The following is a 14,487-nucleotide window of genomic DNA, read 5'->3' on the forward strand; positions in this document are numbered from 1 at the left end:
ACTCTATGATCCCATTCCTGACTAGCGCACAAAGGAAATGTTAACAGTCAACAATTTTTGTTTCTAATAAATGGCTTTGTTTCCTATTTTAGTGCTTTATGTTTGGAATACTATGTTGGCTTTATCATCATGTTGCTTTACCCCTTCCCACTATCCTTTGCTTCTCTCTCTTCGATTCCTTCCCGTTGAAGCTGTGTTGTTGATTCTCTTTTCCCTCCGGCACCTCAAGGGTAAACTCACGACTCTCCTCACTTTTGCCTTCCTCTTCCTGATTCTTTACCGCTTGTCATTGGCTGAGAGCAGCTTCGCATCTCCTCATTGGCTGGCGTAACAGACAGAAACAGTGATGCGGCTACCATGAGGCTTGCAGTATAGTAGGAGCGTTTAAGTGTTATTGTGAGAAATGGGGTAGAGCGCGTTTCCTGCTCTCCGACAGATAATGTCAGATGTGGAGGGGTGCGACACTCGGCGGGTTTTGGTTCAGATCATGTGAGAGAGACCTTGAGAGGCGTGCAAACGACTGTGACTGAATTTGCCTCGCTGCACAGCATATGGACGCCCTGATCGCTCTATGCAAATGGCCAAGACGCAGACACATGTTCATAAATGCAGACAAACTACCCCCCTCCCCTCCAGTCCCTCATTAATTGTTCCTCCTAAAACCAGACACCCCCCCACCCCTTCTCAAATAATAACCTTTCAACCACCACCCCCCCCGCTCCATCTTCCCCTTATGAGCGACCCCCACCCCAGTCTAGACCCCGCAACCCTCTCTCTAACTCGAACCAGACGCCCCAAAAATCCCCTCATCCCCCTCCTCCCCTCTCTCCTCTCCTCAGCTCCCACGACCAGCAGACAGACCCTATGATACGCGTGACCGCCATTTTGCTGCCCACAGTAGACCTAACTGTACATCACAGCAGCTGCCTTGATGGGCAAATGCAAATACGAGCACTGCTTTGTTACTCAGGCGCTCAGACGGCTCTCATCGCATGAATTAACGCCCCAAAAACAAGACCTGCTCAATCAAATGCGACCACAAAACGACGCACTGCCGAAACGCAGAAACGTGACATATTCATTTATACAACGCTTCAATCCTCTGACTACATAAATGCCTCCGAACGTTATTTATGCCAAGTTATGAGATGCGTGTTCAATATTTTTCAGGTTATTTCAGTCTCAAAAAGATGACAAGCAGTTCGGCTGTCTCTCATTTTCCTCTAACTAGTGTATTCTTGGGAAATAGCACTGATATGATACTTCAACGCTACATGTTCTTCAGGCGGCAATTTTTTTGTGACACCGCCTATTTATAGGTTTCATATGCAGCCCTTTTCTAGCAAAATCAGTCACCCCATGATTTGTTAAGTGCCATGGTAACCAGACACCCATGTGCATGAAAATGAGACTATTATGGTCTGTCTGTCTGGAGTTTGTTGGGCCTATGGATCCCTTTTTAATTAGAGTATGTGTGCATGTCTGATCTCCTCTGTTTGCTTAATGCTTTCATTGGTGCATTATGTATGTCCGTGTTTAAAAAAAACTCAGTGCATGTGTGACAGAGCGCTATCTGATTAAAAAAAAGGCTTGCCTTAATCTTTTGTACAGTGTCACATTTGCATGCGAGGGAATCACATGCAAACACACACACCATATGGCACAGTAAGACCAGACTCTTGATCTCACACGCACAGAACATTTATCAAATACATTTCAGTGTGCGAATCCTCGCAAGAGAAAAACAAACGGCAGCAAATACACTTTAAAACATTGCTTCACTCCTGCTCGCTCGCCGCTACGCCGCGTTCATAGGAGCAATTATCAGCACAAGCCAACGACATGATGGTTGGAGGTTATGCAAATGCAATTAGCCTCGATTTGCATTCGACAACAGCTAACGGTTACACAGATGGCAGACAACAGAGATACGCCCGCCATCTTTGGCAGAGGGAGAGACTGGCGGCCATTTTGTCTGAAGCTGTGCCCATCTGGATGGAAACAACCACACTGCATCACTGTGACGACGGCAGCAGTTTGGGAGCTGTGGGTGCACACTGCTGCTGCTCGCTGGCAAACACTTTCAAGGCCAAGCATACACAGCCCATTCATACACACAAACAGAGCTCTCTGTTGGGGAAAATGTATAGACCGAGAGTAGCTCTCTCGGTTGTAAATGTTCAGATTTGAGTGGCATCTTATGATTCAGTAGGCTTTGCAAAAACGTATTAATTAGTTTTATTAGTTAATTAACCTGTCAACTACCAAACCTTTCAAGGAGTTAAATAAACACCTTTTACAGCTCTAATTATCATCCTTAAATGATCCCCTCTGAACCAAACAGGGTGCCAAGTTACGCAAGTTACACACACACGCGCACACACACACACACACGCACACACGCACACACGCGCACACACGCACACACACGCACACACACACTTTTTTAGGTCATGTATAAAGTAATGAGAGCACATTGGACATTGTTCACAGAGTGGAAAACGTGAAGTGCTAAAGAGAGATACTTGCCATTTTGCCATCTCCACTACAAGGTGGGAAGTCTCTCTGCTCTGCGATCTTTTGCCCTCTTTATTCAGTCAATTTTTTTGTCTTTAACAGTCTGGAATTGAATAACAGACATCACGGAGAAAAAAAAAAAAAAAGATGATCATACCTCATGTGCCAGTAATCTTTTCGGTTTTAATACATGACACATGTCTACAGCTCACCATAGTAACAGAAAGGCAAGAGTGGAAGAGAAAATAAAGATGGTACTGTCTCTTTGTCAAATGTAAAAACTGGTTGGGGAATAAACAACGGGCGAGTTGAGCATGGAGAATAAGTCAAAAGCAGAACTCCCAAAGTGTTTTTTTAAACAGCCGGAGGCACAAGGTGGGGGATATGTCAATCTTATGAAGGGGGGAAAAAAATCAAGAGAAAGGAATATCCCTGTCGGCGGTCCCTCAACATTCTGGGTATTATTTGGGGAGAGATCCCCTTCAGCAGAACCACACACAGCCAGTGAAGATTGAGACTGAAGTCCAGTCTGAGGAGTCAGGGCTGCAGCTGAGAGGGCCACACAGGGCCTGTCCTTTGGAGGTCTGCGGGCCCCTAGGCCACAGACTAACACAGGAAACCCCACTCAGAGCTGTGCAGGCTCTGTGTTTTTAATATTGATTTCTCCAGCATGCCGGTAGCTCCAGAGGTGCTTCGAGCCTTCAGGGACCTTCTCCATCCTTCCCAGCCCACTCACTAGCTCCCCGCCTGGGCTTCACATTGGTCTGCTGCACCCCTGGATGGAGGTATGGCCCACAGGAGGAGAGGAGGAAGACAAGAGCCCATGGCAATGATGATGAGCTGCGCCGAGTCTCTGAGTTCAGTCATCTACCAGCCTTTATCCAGCCTTCCAACCACCCACCCGTGTTTCCATCTGAAAAAGGGAAAATAGAGTGTTTTTCAAAATCTCACCTTTGGCATTCAGCGTCCCTCTGCTCAATGCAAATGCAAATGTAAACACTAACACTTTGATTAAAAATATGTGGGAAGAAAACGCCAACTTGCTCTTTTGTAACCTGCCCCAAGGCGCTCGCTGCTGTACAGAAATAAATAAAAATGCTCAGCATACTGCATGAAACACAGGCACATCATCTCTCTTCATATTTAAAAATGTTTTTGTTTTTTTCTTCCCATAAATATAAATCATTCACATTAAAACTATTACACATAACCGACACTGTTTGGCAATACTATTGACATTCATTAATTCAATATGTTTAGTCATTATTGACCATGTCTTACAACTGGCATAAATAAAACAACAATGAGAAAAATGTTTTTGATACTAAAGGAATAATTTGCATGGATTCCTTCACTGCAGTGCGTCTTGAAATTTTCTGAAAGCATTCTGTATGCTGTTATCATGCTAATACAACATAGTCCTTTATGTGTCGCTTCGTTCTTTTCTATAAGAAAAACAAATCGCAGGGGCCTCCTTCAGTAACTGTGCGTCCACTGGCCCCCATTTTCTGTAAAAAACAGCAGCCAACACACATTCAGATCAGTGTGGTTTGCTGGAAAATTAATAGGACACAGAAGGTAACGGGTTAACGCGGCCAAGGTCAGCTATGGGATGGTTTGTGAATTTGAGTTTGCTGTTATGTGCATGTTTTCATCTTATAATGGGGGAGCACCCAGAGTAGCCCCTAGCTTGGCCTGAGCAGGGGAGTGAGGTGGGGTGAGATTGGGTGAGCCGGAGGATGATTCAGACACAATGCCCCCATTGAGAGGGTTCAGACATGGGTGTTAACTCCCCATTCCTTCACACACAATAGGGCCCCCCACTAGAGCCGGAGTAGGGGACAATGTTAGTTCAGGGCAGCCCTCCACCCAGCAAGGAAGAAAAGAGCTGCATTATCAAGATGGGAGGAAAAGGAAGGATGGATGGGGGGGGGAGGGCAGGAGGAGAAGGACGGACGGGAGATAGATGGATATGTTTGTGTATGAGGAGGGGAGCAGAAAGGAGCCCTGTGACCCATGGCTTTGGACTTGAAGAACAAAACAGAGAGATCGACAAACACATCGCAGCAGCAATCAGGCATCCCTTAAATATTTACACAACTTTCAAGAATAATTAGCTATATTCTGTATCATTATTCTTACGTTTCGCAAGATAATCATCATCAGCCTGTATGTATGGTCAGTCTAGATCTTATGTTTCGTCTGCTTTCTCTTGGCTTGGTTTTACATGTTGTCCATCTTATTATTTCTAATGAATAATTCAACATTTAGCCAAGGGGCAACAGTTAAAAATGAGCCGTTTTGCTTAAACCAGCAAATGACAGACTGGGGAGTTTATCTGCAGACCTTAATGGCATCATATTTGCAGAAGAGAGCAGAAATCGCATCCTTCAATGACTTCAGCTTTTTTTTTTTTTTTAAACATCTTAAGCGTTCCTCCAAAGACCATATAACAAGCATTTGCTTGTTTGCAGCTGCTTGTTATATACTCTGCGGTTGTAAAGGAACACTGTTTTGGGAGTGAAGCTGACAGCGTTAACAAGCCGTTGGTAAGGTAAGTGTGTTTGCTTTTATTCCACCTTCCTTTTCCAGACAGGTAAAATCTTCTCTGGCTACACAAAAGGGGGAGGGGGGGTGGTTCTTCTTGAAATGTATGAAGGAAGCTATTAGCTTGGTGGTGTTTGAGGCCATAAGGTGGTATAGGTGGCGAAGGGTAGCTGGAAAATATTTATGGAGATCCTTTGTCTCTCTGGGAGTCTAATGGAATCCTGTGGCTGGAGTGAGAGCTCATTGTGCCGGAGTAAAGGATTACACTGGTAAACTGGTAAAACAGGGGAAAGATCCCAAACACTCTGTACCTCCTATGGAGAGGCAACGAACCATCGAACAATGAGAGGGGCGAGTATACCGCAAGCCGACTCATTTCATCAACAATAAAAGAGAGAGGTGGAGAATGTGGTGGAGGAGCTGCGAGAGGAGGAAGAGAGAGGAAATAGATTAGGCGGTTCATATTCATGCATGTGCACAGGCAAAAAAAAAAAAAATCACCTGGAAGTGAAGGATGGAAAAAGAAGGGGAGAGCAGAAGGGGCTGCATGGACGACAGTTTCAGTGGTAGAAGGTAATGTGGGGAAATGATGTCTGTCGTGCTTGTCTGTCTGCATCCTGAGTGACAGTTTACAATCTCTGAGGCAGCAGGCAGGCCCAGCAGGTCCCTCATTTCTGATTTTTTTTCTCTCTCTCTCTCTCTCTCTCTCTCTCTATCTCTCTCTCCGTTACCCTTCACCTCCAGCTCTCATCTGTTTCCAGCTATCTCTAATCTCCACCACCACCTCTCCTCTGCATTTTGTCAAAATATCTATTTCCTGTCCAACTGTTTCCAGTTGATCACCAATTATTTTAACCATCCTCTTCATTGTCCTTCAATGTACGACATGCGAGTCCTTATTCTTAAGACTTGAAAAAGAAAAGACAACTCTGAAACAAGCATTAGGTTGCCTCATACTGAAGCTGCACAATAATGATTTCTGACAGGCCTTCTCGTCTTTAGTGAGCTGGCTTCCACTCACAACCACAAACGATGAGCTGAATCACTCTCTCTCCCTCTCTGTACCCGGCCTCCCATTCATCGGAAAACTGTTAGCTGAGTTTCCAAACGTGTCACCTTCTTTCATGCTAAACCAGTAAATGCAATATTTCCTAGAAAACAGCATTTTCTACATCCAGTTTCTCTACTTTAGCATCTGTTGAGAACTAATCCACAGAGGTTTTATTGGAGCCGCTACAAATTTCGGAGGCGAAAATCCCCCCAACACGCAAGTAAAGCATTATTCTCCTCTCATCTGCGGTTCAAATGGAAACCACACTGAGCATAATGCATCATCTGCATTCTGCAACCTGCCACGCTGAAAGACTCCTCTCTCCTCCTCGCTCTCTTCATCTCTGTTCCTTCAAAGGCTGCCGAGGGTGTATTCAAACAGCAGGATACACACTCGGCTAACAAACCTCATTAAGAGCCCATACACACTTTCTCAATGCTAACACTAGCTGTCACACATCCCCTCTCAATGCACACACTGGTGGCCACACTGGCTGCGACAAAGCATCTTTACAGAGCTAATTAGAAGGGTCCCCCCTCTCTATTTGAAACTCATCTGAATAGGAGGGAAGGTGGTAACAAGGAAGGGAGAAGGAGATAGAGAAGGAGGGACAGGCAGGAGAAAGGGAGAGAAAAAAGAGAGGATGCTTGGTAATAGACTCAGAGAGATAGCAGGCGTGTCTTTCACAGGGAGGAATTAAAGCAAGGAGCTTAAGAAGGAAGGGGGACCTGAGTTAGGGTGACACCGCTCTGTGTAGGTCTGGTGCAGCGGGGAACGGGGAGGGAACTGAGTGCTGCACCAATTTGATTGGTGTGCCGTTATCTAGAGAGAGACAGAGGGAATGGAATGGGTGTGACACCAGCTTGATGGGGGAGGCAGCAAAAGAGAAGCTGCATGAGAAACGCGGCTCTTAAACATGAATGAGCGATTACATAAACTGGAACAAGCAGAATACAAAATGTGGAACAATGAGATACAGATGCATCCCAAGCTTGCAGAAAATAAACTAAATAAATGCTTTTTCTTTTCATGCTAAATATTGTTGCAGAGCACTCGTTTTGTCCTGATAAATGAGATGGCCATCACTATTCTCTGTTTAAAACATCGCTGTTGTCTTTCAGCTCCTTATTGAGAGGAGAACAGAAGGTCACACTCAGAGTTCAGCTCCAAAAACATTCCTCCATAGTTGCCATATCTTCCTCCAACCCTCCTCCATTTCATGTTTAAATTTTTCTTTTGTGTCCTTGAAGCAAGCTGTGTATGCATGTGTATTAGTGTGTGTGTGTTAGTGTGTGTGTGTGTGTGTGTGTGTGTGTGTATGTGTGTAGGCAGACAATGCCAAGTTGACAGTTCAAGCACAAGGCCAAGTTTGTCTCTACAGACTGAGTGAATGGACTCATCAACAACTGCAGAAGTAAAAAATATTGCATTATTTCTCCAAAACTGCCTCCAATTTTTTGGCATCAAAGCATGAAAAAATAAACAATTAGTATGCTAACAAAATGTAGAAATAACACTATACTGTATACTGTATGACACTGTATCAATAATAGGAAGCAAATAAAATGCATTCAAAAAGCAAAAAGAAAGAAAGAAAAAAAAATAATCATAATTTAGCCCTTTTTTCAATCCTCAACAAATTTTTAAGTTCAAGTTGAAGTTATGACCTAATTGTTGTCCCATCAAGCCCAGTGGCCCCTGATGAGAGTGCAAAGCATTCTGGGAGAATAGCAGGTGTCCCCCATGTCACAGAGCTTCCCAGACAGCTTGTTAATTTGCACAACTTTTACACACACATCTCTCCCTCTATGTGCGTGTGCATGCATGTGTATGTATGTGTGTGTGTATATATTAGCGATGGGACTTGACCCTAGCGAGCTGCGGCAGTGTTTCGCGTCTTGCTGGGCGTGGGAAAAAGACGGGACCCCTTTTCACAGCTGCCTCAGCCGAGGCCTGGGCTGCTGGGGGCCCCTGTACCCCCTCTACACACACCCCCCCGTTCCCCCTTGTCCGACTCCCCCCCCCCTCCTTTTCCCATCCTTTTCAGGCTCCGGCCTACTGGCTTTCAAAAGCAGGACCCCCTTCCCAGCCCTTCATAAATACATCTCATTATTCAAGCCCTAGTTTGCATAGGGATTCCAAAGGGATCTCCACTCTGCTCGTGAGGCCTGAAGCCCCTCAGCCTTTTGGACCGCACAAGTGCAAATTTCGACTTAGTAATCTCCCTGTGTTAATATTTGTTTTAAACGATGTGTGCACACTTGCAAAACTATTAAACCAATATTGCAACTGTCTTAAAATTTCTATTTCTTTGCATCTCCCTCTTAAAATTTCTCCTTTTTTTCCAAAATGTGGCCATAAATTTGGAGAAACTAAAAACCAGTGAAAAGAGAGTTTAGCATGACTATAAGCAAGTGCTTTGCTAGATGTATTCCATCTGCCAATGGCTATTGTACAGTACTCAACACACACACACACACACACATACACACACACACACACACACACACACACACACACACACACACACGCACACGCACCAACCCCCCCTCCACAGCACCCCACTATCCCACCCCCATTCGCTGCAATGCATTACTGCAGAGATTTATCTCCTATCAGCCTGTATAATACTGAGGTTATAATTTACATCCACTTTAGAAAACAGCAGCACAGGCCGCCCCTTGCATATGCTAATATAAAGCTTGGGAAAATCTGGGCAACTCAAAGAACTCCAAAATGAATTTGAATAACTGAGCTTTATATAGAGTTTCAAGGTTGTGGAACCATGACGATTTGACCTTGCTAACAATATTGTTTAATTCCTAATGATGAACTATTAAATGAGGAATTGGAGGGAACCTACTAAAAAAAAACTTTAAGCTAGGAGTGTTTCTGTTGTGATCTTGTAAAATAACTGAAATAACATCTCCTGAGCTCAGTTTTTGTATTTCTTAGAAGCCTTAAAATTGGAAATTTTAATGTGAAACCCAAAACATCTCACCGCACTGATCGTACAATAGGTTTCCTTGGCAATGTACGGTATTTTCCAGCGCTTCGACTTACGTAATGCTGCCGTTGTTAAATTATGCATGTGCTATACCTTTATGCAAATGGTTACTTTGCCCACAATAATCAGGAGACTTTTGACAAGGGGAGGGTGGCTCATCAAGGCATTAGGGCAAAAAAGGACTGAGCCACCCAAACGCTCTTTCCGCATGAGCAGGTCCAAACCTTGCCTGTGCTCTCCTAACTGGATAAAGAACCGCAGCAAAGATTACACGGCCACCTCCCCTGCACCTTCCATACACTCTACCTGACAAATGGGATCATAGTGTTTAAAGGGATAATACGCTGAGTGTATGTGAATGAAAGAGAGGTGTGTGTGTGTGTGTGTGTGTGAGGAGGAGGATGGGGGGGGGTAATGTGCAATGTAGGAAATGTTAATACTTCAAAGGAATGATGGAATTCAACATGAAGCTCTTACTTCACCCGCTCAAATCACACCGTTTACACTGTTGCTGTAGGCTACTTTACTGCAGCTCCACACTGTATGAACTGTATATATTCTGATATATACATGAATGATATAAAACTGACATTTACACTGTGCACAAATAAAACTGGCAGTAAAATGTCCCTCCTAAGTCCTCTTTTCCTTTGAATAAGACGGTGAGGGTTACTACAGTGCACTTCACAAAATCATTGTTGATGCAAAATACAAAGTTCGCAATATTTCAAAATTAAGGCTCAGCATGTCTCTCTTTCTCTGTCTTTTTCACCCCCTCCCCCCTCCTCCCAACACACACACACACACACACACACACACACACACACACACACACACACACACACACATATACACAACACCATCCTCACAGCTCTTCAAAATATGGACAACAATCAACCACCAGCCTTGCTGCAGCATCGTTCGCTTAAGAATGAAGGCTAAAATTAAATTGAATATGCAAGCCTCCAGCATCTTCAAGTTTGACCTGAACCTGCCTCTTAACTCCATGGACTTACTGTTATATAGAAAATATGTGGGGCAGGATAAGCAAACTGCTTGTGCATGTGGCAACAACATTGACTGTTGCTCATATGGAGATGACAGCTCAACCGCTTCTCTACATGCATGTGTTCTTACTTTAACTATTTACCTCAGGCTGACTGTTGCTCCTCATCCTGTCTGGTGCCAATTTGTCCTCATTGGGAGATGACGCAAACTTCAGGGCTGACACTGGCGGCATTTTCCTTTAAAGACAAAAGAAAAGAGAATCAGTCTGTGTGAGCTCTCATTTTTAATAAAACCACGTATTTCAGGCATAAATAAGTAGCTTGCAAGAGAGTGGAGGAAAATAAAAAGAGGAATTATCTGGGGCTTTGTTGACCTTGCAGCTAACAGCCCTCCACCAAACTTGTCTGGTGTTTTCTCCCATGCACTACACATTATTTTGCCTCTTTGAGAGGTTAAAGATATTTTCTGTTCCATGAACAATAACTCAAGCTTGATAAAAATGTTTGCGAAAAGCCAAAATTGTGAAATGTGATGTAGAAGCAATCCACACTAAGTGGGAAACTATACCACAAAGCAATAGCATATAGTATGCTTCATCTGGGCAGCATCCCAGTTGCTAAGCTACTGAAATACAGGATTGAACACAAAAAATGTTGTACGTGAAAAAAAGTAGCCTAGTATGAGAGTATACATTCTAAAAATCATCACTACGGCCGTGGAATCAAACACAAAGATAGAGATTGCAGATCAAGATTGCATAATCGCATAATATTTTAATCCCTGATTTTCTATTTATCACTACAAGACGGAGGACATGGATGTCAAATTGTATAAACTGGCTCAAACTGGCTCTCATATGCAAACTTCAACAACACACATGCAGTCACACATGATCCAGGCTCTCTTGTTTAACTGCGCACATCAAATATTGTCAGTCATGGTCTAAATAGAGCATGCTGGGTCTTCAGGGATATTCACTCATCTCCAAGGCTTGCTGATTCTGCTCTAAGAATAGATCAAACTCTGAGCCGATGTCCTATTTTGTTCTTATCTAGCAGGCAAACAAAAATAATCCACCCAGCGAAACACAAATTTGAACATATCTGCCAATACAAGTCTAACTCGGTTTCAGTGATGAAAACATGTTCGAAACAACTGATAATGATTGTGTGCAGTCTCTTTTGTGCTCAATGACTGATGCAATATGATTTTGATGTGTTGTACCCTGCAGGTTCTGGCTGGGTAGCAAAGAACCAAACAACCCACTCGAGTCGACACTGAAATGGTGCAAAAACTGTGTTTCTGTGTAGTTATCAGGCATGATAGCACACATAGTCCAGTCCTATAAGGTCTAATAAGGCTTCATCTTGCACCAAGTGATCTACATGTGCATCCAATTATACATCACACTCATAATGTCAAGTAAATTACAGCCAGGGGATATCACTTAGCCTAGACCACTCATAAAGGAAATACACTCAGTATCAGAGGAGTCAGGGAGTCTACAGTGGATGCAGCTCTGCAGGATAAATTCATACAGAGCAATTATTGACTTAAATGTAGGCAACTTCTAGACCGACAAAAATCCCCATAAGCAACATGTGAGATCCTAAAAGTGATAGGCTGCTGCTGCCAACACCATTATACGTGAGTCCTGGATGGACCAATCGTACGAATCCTTTAACTATTTCTGTCTAACCCCTAAAGATATTAATGGTAGGCCTATAACACCCACATATTTATGACAACTACACAACAGAACGCGCTGCGGGGTTCTCAGTATGTTTTCCCACATGCATCACTAGCTTGTGTGCTAAAGTTGAGCGAGCAGCCGATTCATTGATCCTCAATAGGCCCCAGCATCACCGCGATGCCCAAAACACGAACCCTAAAAGCAGCAACATTCACGCGCTCACTGACACGCAGGTGGCTACTGCGAACGTGCCAACACCTGTCCAGAAGAGGCGGACAACCAACATTAAAAATCACGCCGGTGTTGCTTTCTGGCCCAACGGAGTCCCCACCAGCACCATCACTACTCCCCGCGTGCAGCCCCTCTCAGCATCCGTCCCTCTTCTTCTTGCTGCTGTCCGCACCGGCACCATCTCCTCCTCCACGCCGAAGCGAGAGGAAGCCCCGGGCTCCGAAGTGCTCGGCGTCAGTTCGTACTTTCGGTTCTCTAGCTTTATGAAATTAAAACTCATACAGCTAGATAACCAAAGACACAAACTAACCCGTCGTCTCTTAAAGGGGCCGCCTCTCCGATACAAACAGAGAGAGGAGAAGAGAGGATAGAGAGAGAAATACGGTGGAAGAGAGAGAGAGAGAGAGAGAGAGAGAGAGAGAGAGAGAGAGAGAGAGAGAGAGAGAGAGAGAGAGAGAGAGAGAGAGAGAGAGAGAGAGAGAAAGAGAGAGAGAGAGAGCAGCAACATAATATAAGCTTTTATATAGGCCATGTATCATATTATTATATCATGATATAGAGGTGAAATTAAGTTACAGTAAAACACACTTGTATTGGCTTCAATGACTAGTTTGACACACGCACACACACGCACACACACACACACACACACACACACACACACACACACACACACACACACACACACACACACACACACACACACACACACACACACACACACACACACACACACAATTAGCTTCTTCAACGTTTATTGGCATCGCCACAATTAAACACATGATGCTGTAGCCTATGAGTGTCACCATTTGGTGCTAAATCAGCATTTTGTTTTGCAAGGCATCACAAGTGCATGTAGCTAAAGGCCAGACACACAACCTCGTCCTTTTGCAATTTATAAACTACATTTTTAGGAGTATGGGCTGCCTTTGGTCAACAATGTGGCTAGATTTGAGCTATTACTCTAACGCATCAGGCCTGATAAGCAAAGTTCCCATCAAACAGCATTCAATAATGTAGCTATGGTTTACATTTCTGGGAAACACAAAACCACAATCAATGAAATGAAATACACAACAGCCTTCTTAATCAGAATTAAGGCTATTTTCACATCAACTACACCAGTCATATAAAGTCAGCATCCCACTTACTTGCACATCAGGCTATAACTCCACTCCACTACAGTCAATATCCTCCAACTATTTGAAATTCCGCCTTGGATTTTTCCGTGTTATCAGAGCCTGTGTGTCTGATCGCACCCGATGAGAGAAAATTGTGTAAAAGAGCAGAGTATTCAAGCTACAAAGTGTCCTATCTCTCTATAGACTTGCATGTGTCCTCTCCCTCACACATGCGAGCTGCGACTGACAAGTGCAGATTCCACACGGTGAGCGGAGGGATAAACTCCGCCTCGGAGGGAGAGAGAGAGAGAGAGAGAGAGAGAGAGAGAGAGAGAGAGAGAGAGAGAGAGAGAGAGGCGGGAATCTGAAATCATTAAAGCCAATTTGAAAATGAATGCAGGTGTGTGTCAATCATGGCTTTATTCCCCCAGTTATCCTCATTAGTCAGGCCGTAATAGGCCTACGTGCGTAAAATCTTTCGCGAGTAGAGCTGGGTCGATCATGATATTTTGAGAGCAATGGCTGTGTTTTTGAGAAATTATTTAGACATTTTAAAAACGTTCACATTTTGGAAAATGTCCACTATGTAAGTCTCTTTTACTGTCACATGTATTGAAGCGTTCTCTTTCTAAAGTAGGCCTAAGCTTTACACTCCTGTACAGACAGTGTAATAGGAGCACAAACTTCATAAAATAATGTTAATTCTTAATATGTTCAGCAACAACAATGTTTCACAATCTTCTAATCTTTTGATTATTTAAATGGTATGAGTTAGACTACATCATTTAGCCATATAAGTTAATTTTCATTTAGGATAAGCTGTATTGCATTAATAGCCTAATTTAAAGAAGCAAAACAAAGCGCAAAAACACATCTCTTAAAAATACCTAAAAGACGAAATAATATAGCAAGCTATTTTAGTCAGTCAGCTCTCATCTGTTGTGCACGTGTTATACATCGCTAAACTTGTGATTAGGCTATTTTAAGGGAACAGTTGCGAAAGAGGGTTAATTAGCTGGCCTACATTCTCCTGACTTGTTCATGTAACCTGATTATGGTTGCTTTTTGCCATGATTGTTACATTATTATACCAATACTATACAATAGCCCTGTTAGAGCATTTGACAACATCGTAAAGTATATCGTGTAATATGCTGTTTCCAGGATGCAGAGGACGATGCATGTGTGTTTTATTTTAACAGTCTAATATAGAAACTCGGTGTTCAGGCACCGAGCAGGCGAATTCAGGGTTTCTGTCCTTGGTGCAGAAAAGGCCCACGCCTATATAGCCAAACCCCTGATAGCATTTTCA

The 14,487-nt window shown here is 43.5% G+C and overlaps 1 long non-coding RNA gene across 1 annotated transcript; it reads right to left on the reverse strand.

Moving 5' to 3' along the window:
* Positions 1 to 2,583: 2,583 nt before the first annotated feature.
* LOC116037366 lies at positions 2,584 to 13,451 on the reverse strand. The gene is made up of 3 exons (XR_004101852.2): positions 13,206 to 13,451; positions 10,273 to 10,366; positions 2,584 to 3,430 (listed from the first exon to the last, which is right to left on the reverse strand). It is a non-coding gene; the product is annotated as an uncharacterized LOC116037366 (long non-coding RNA).
* Between the last annotated feature and the right edge of the window lie 1,036 nt (positions 13,452 to 14,487).

The sequence above is a fragment of the Sander lucioperca genome, chromosome 9 (assembly GCF_008315115.2).
Source record: "Sander lucioperca isolate FBNREF2018 chromosome 9, SLUC_FBN_1.2, whole genome shotgun sequence".
NCBI lineage: Eukaryota > Metazoa > Chordata > Actinopteri > Perciformes > Percidae > Sander > Sander lucioperca.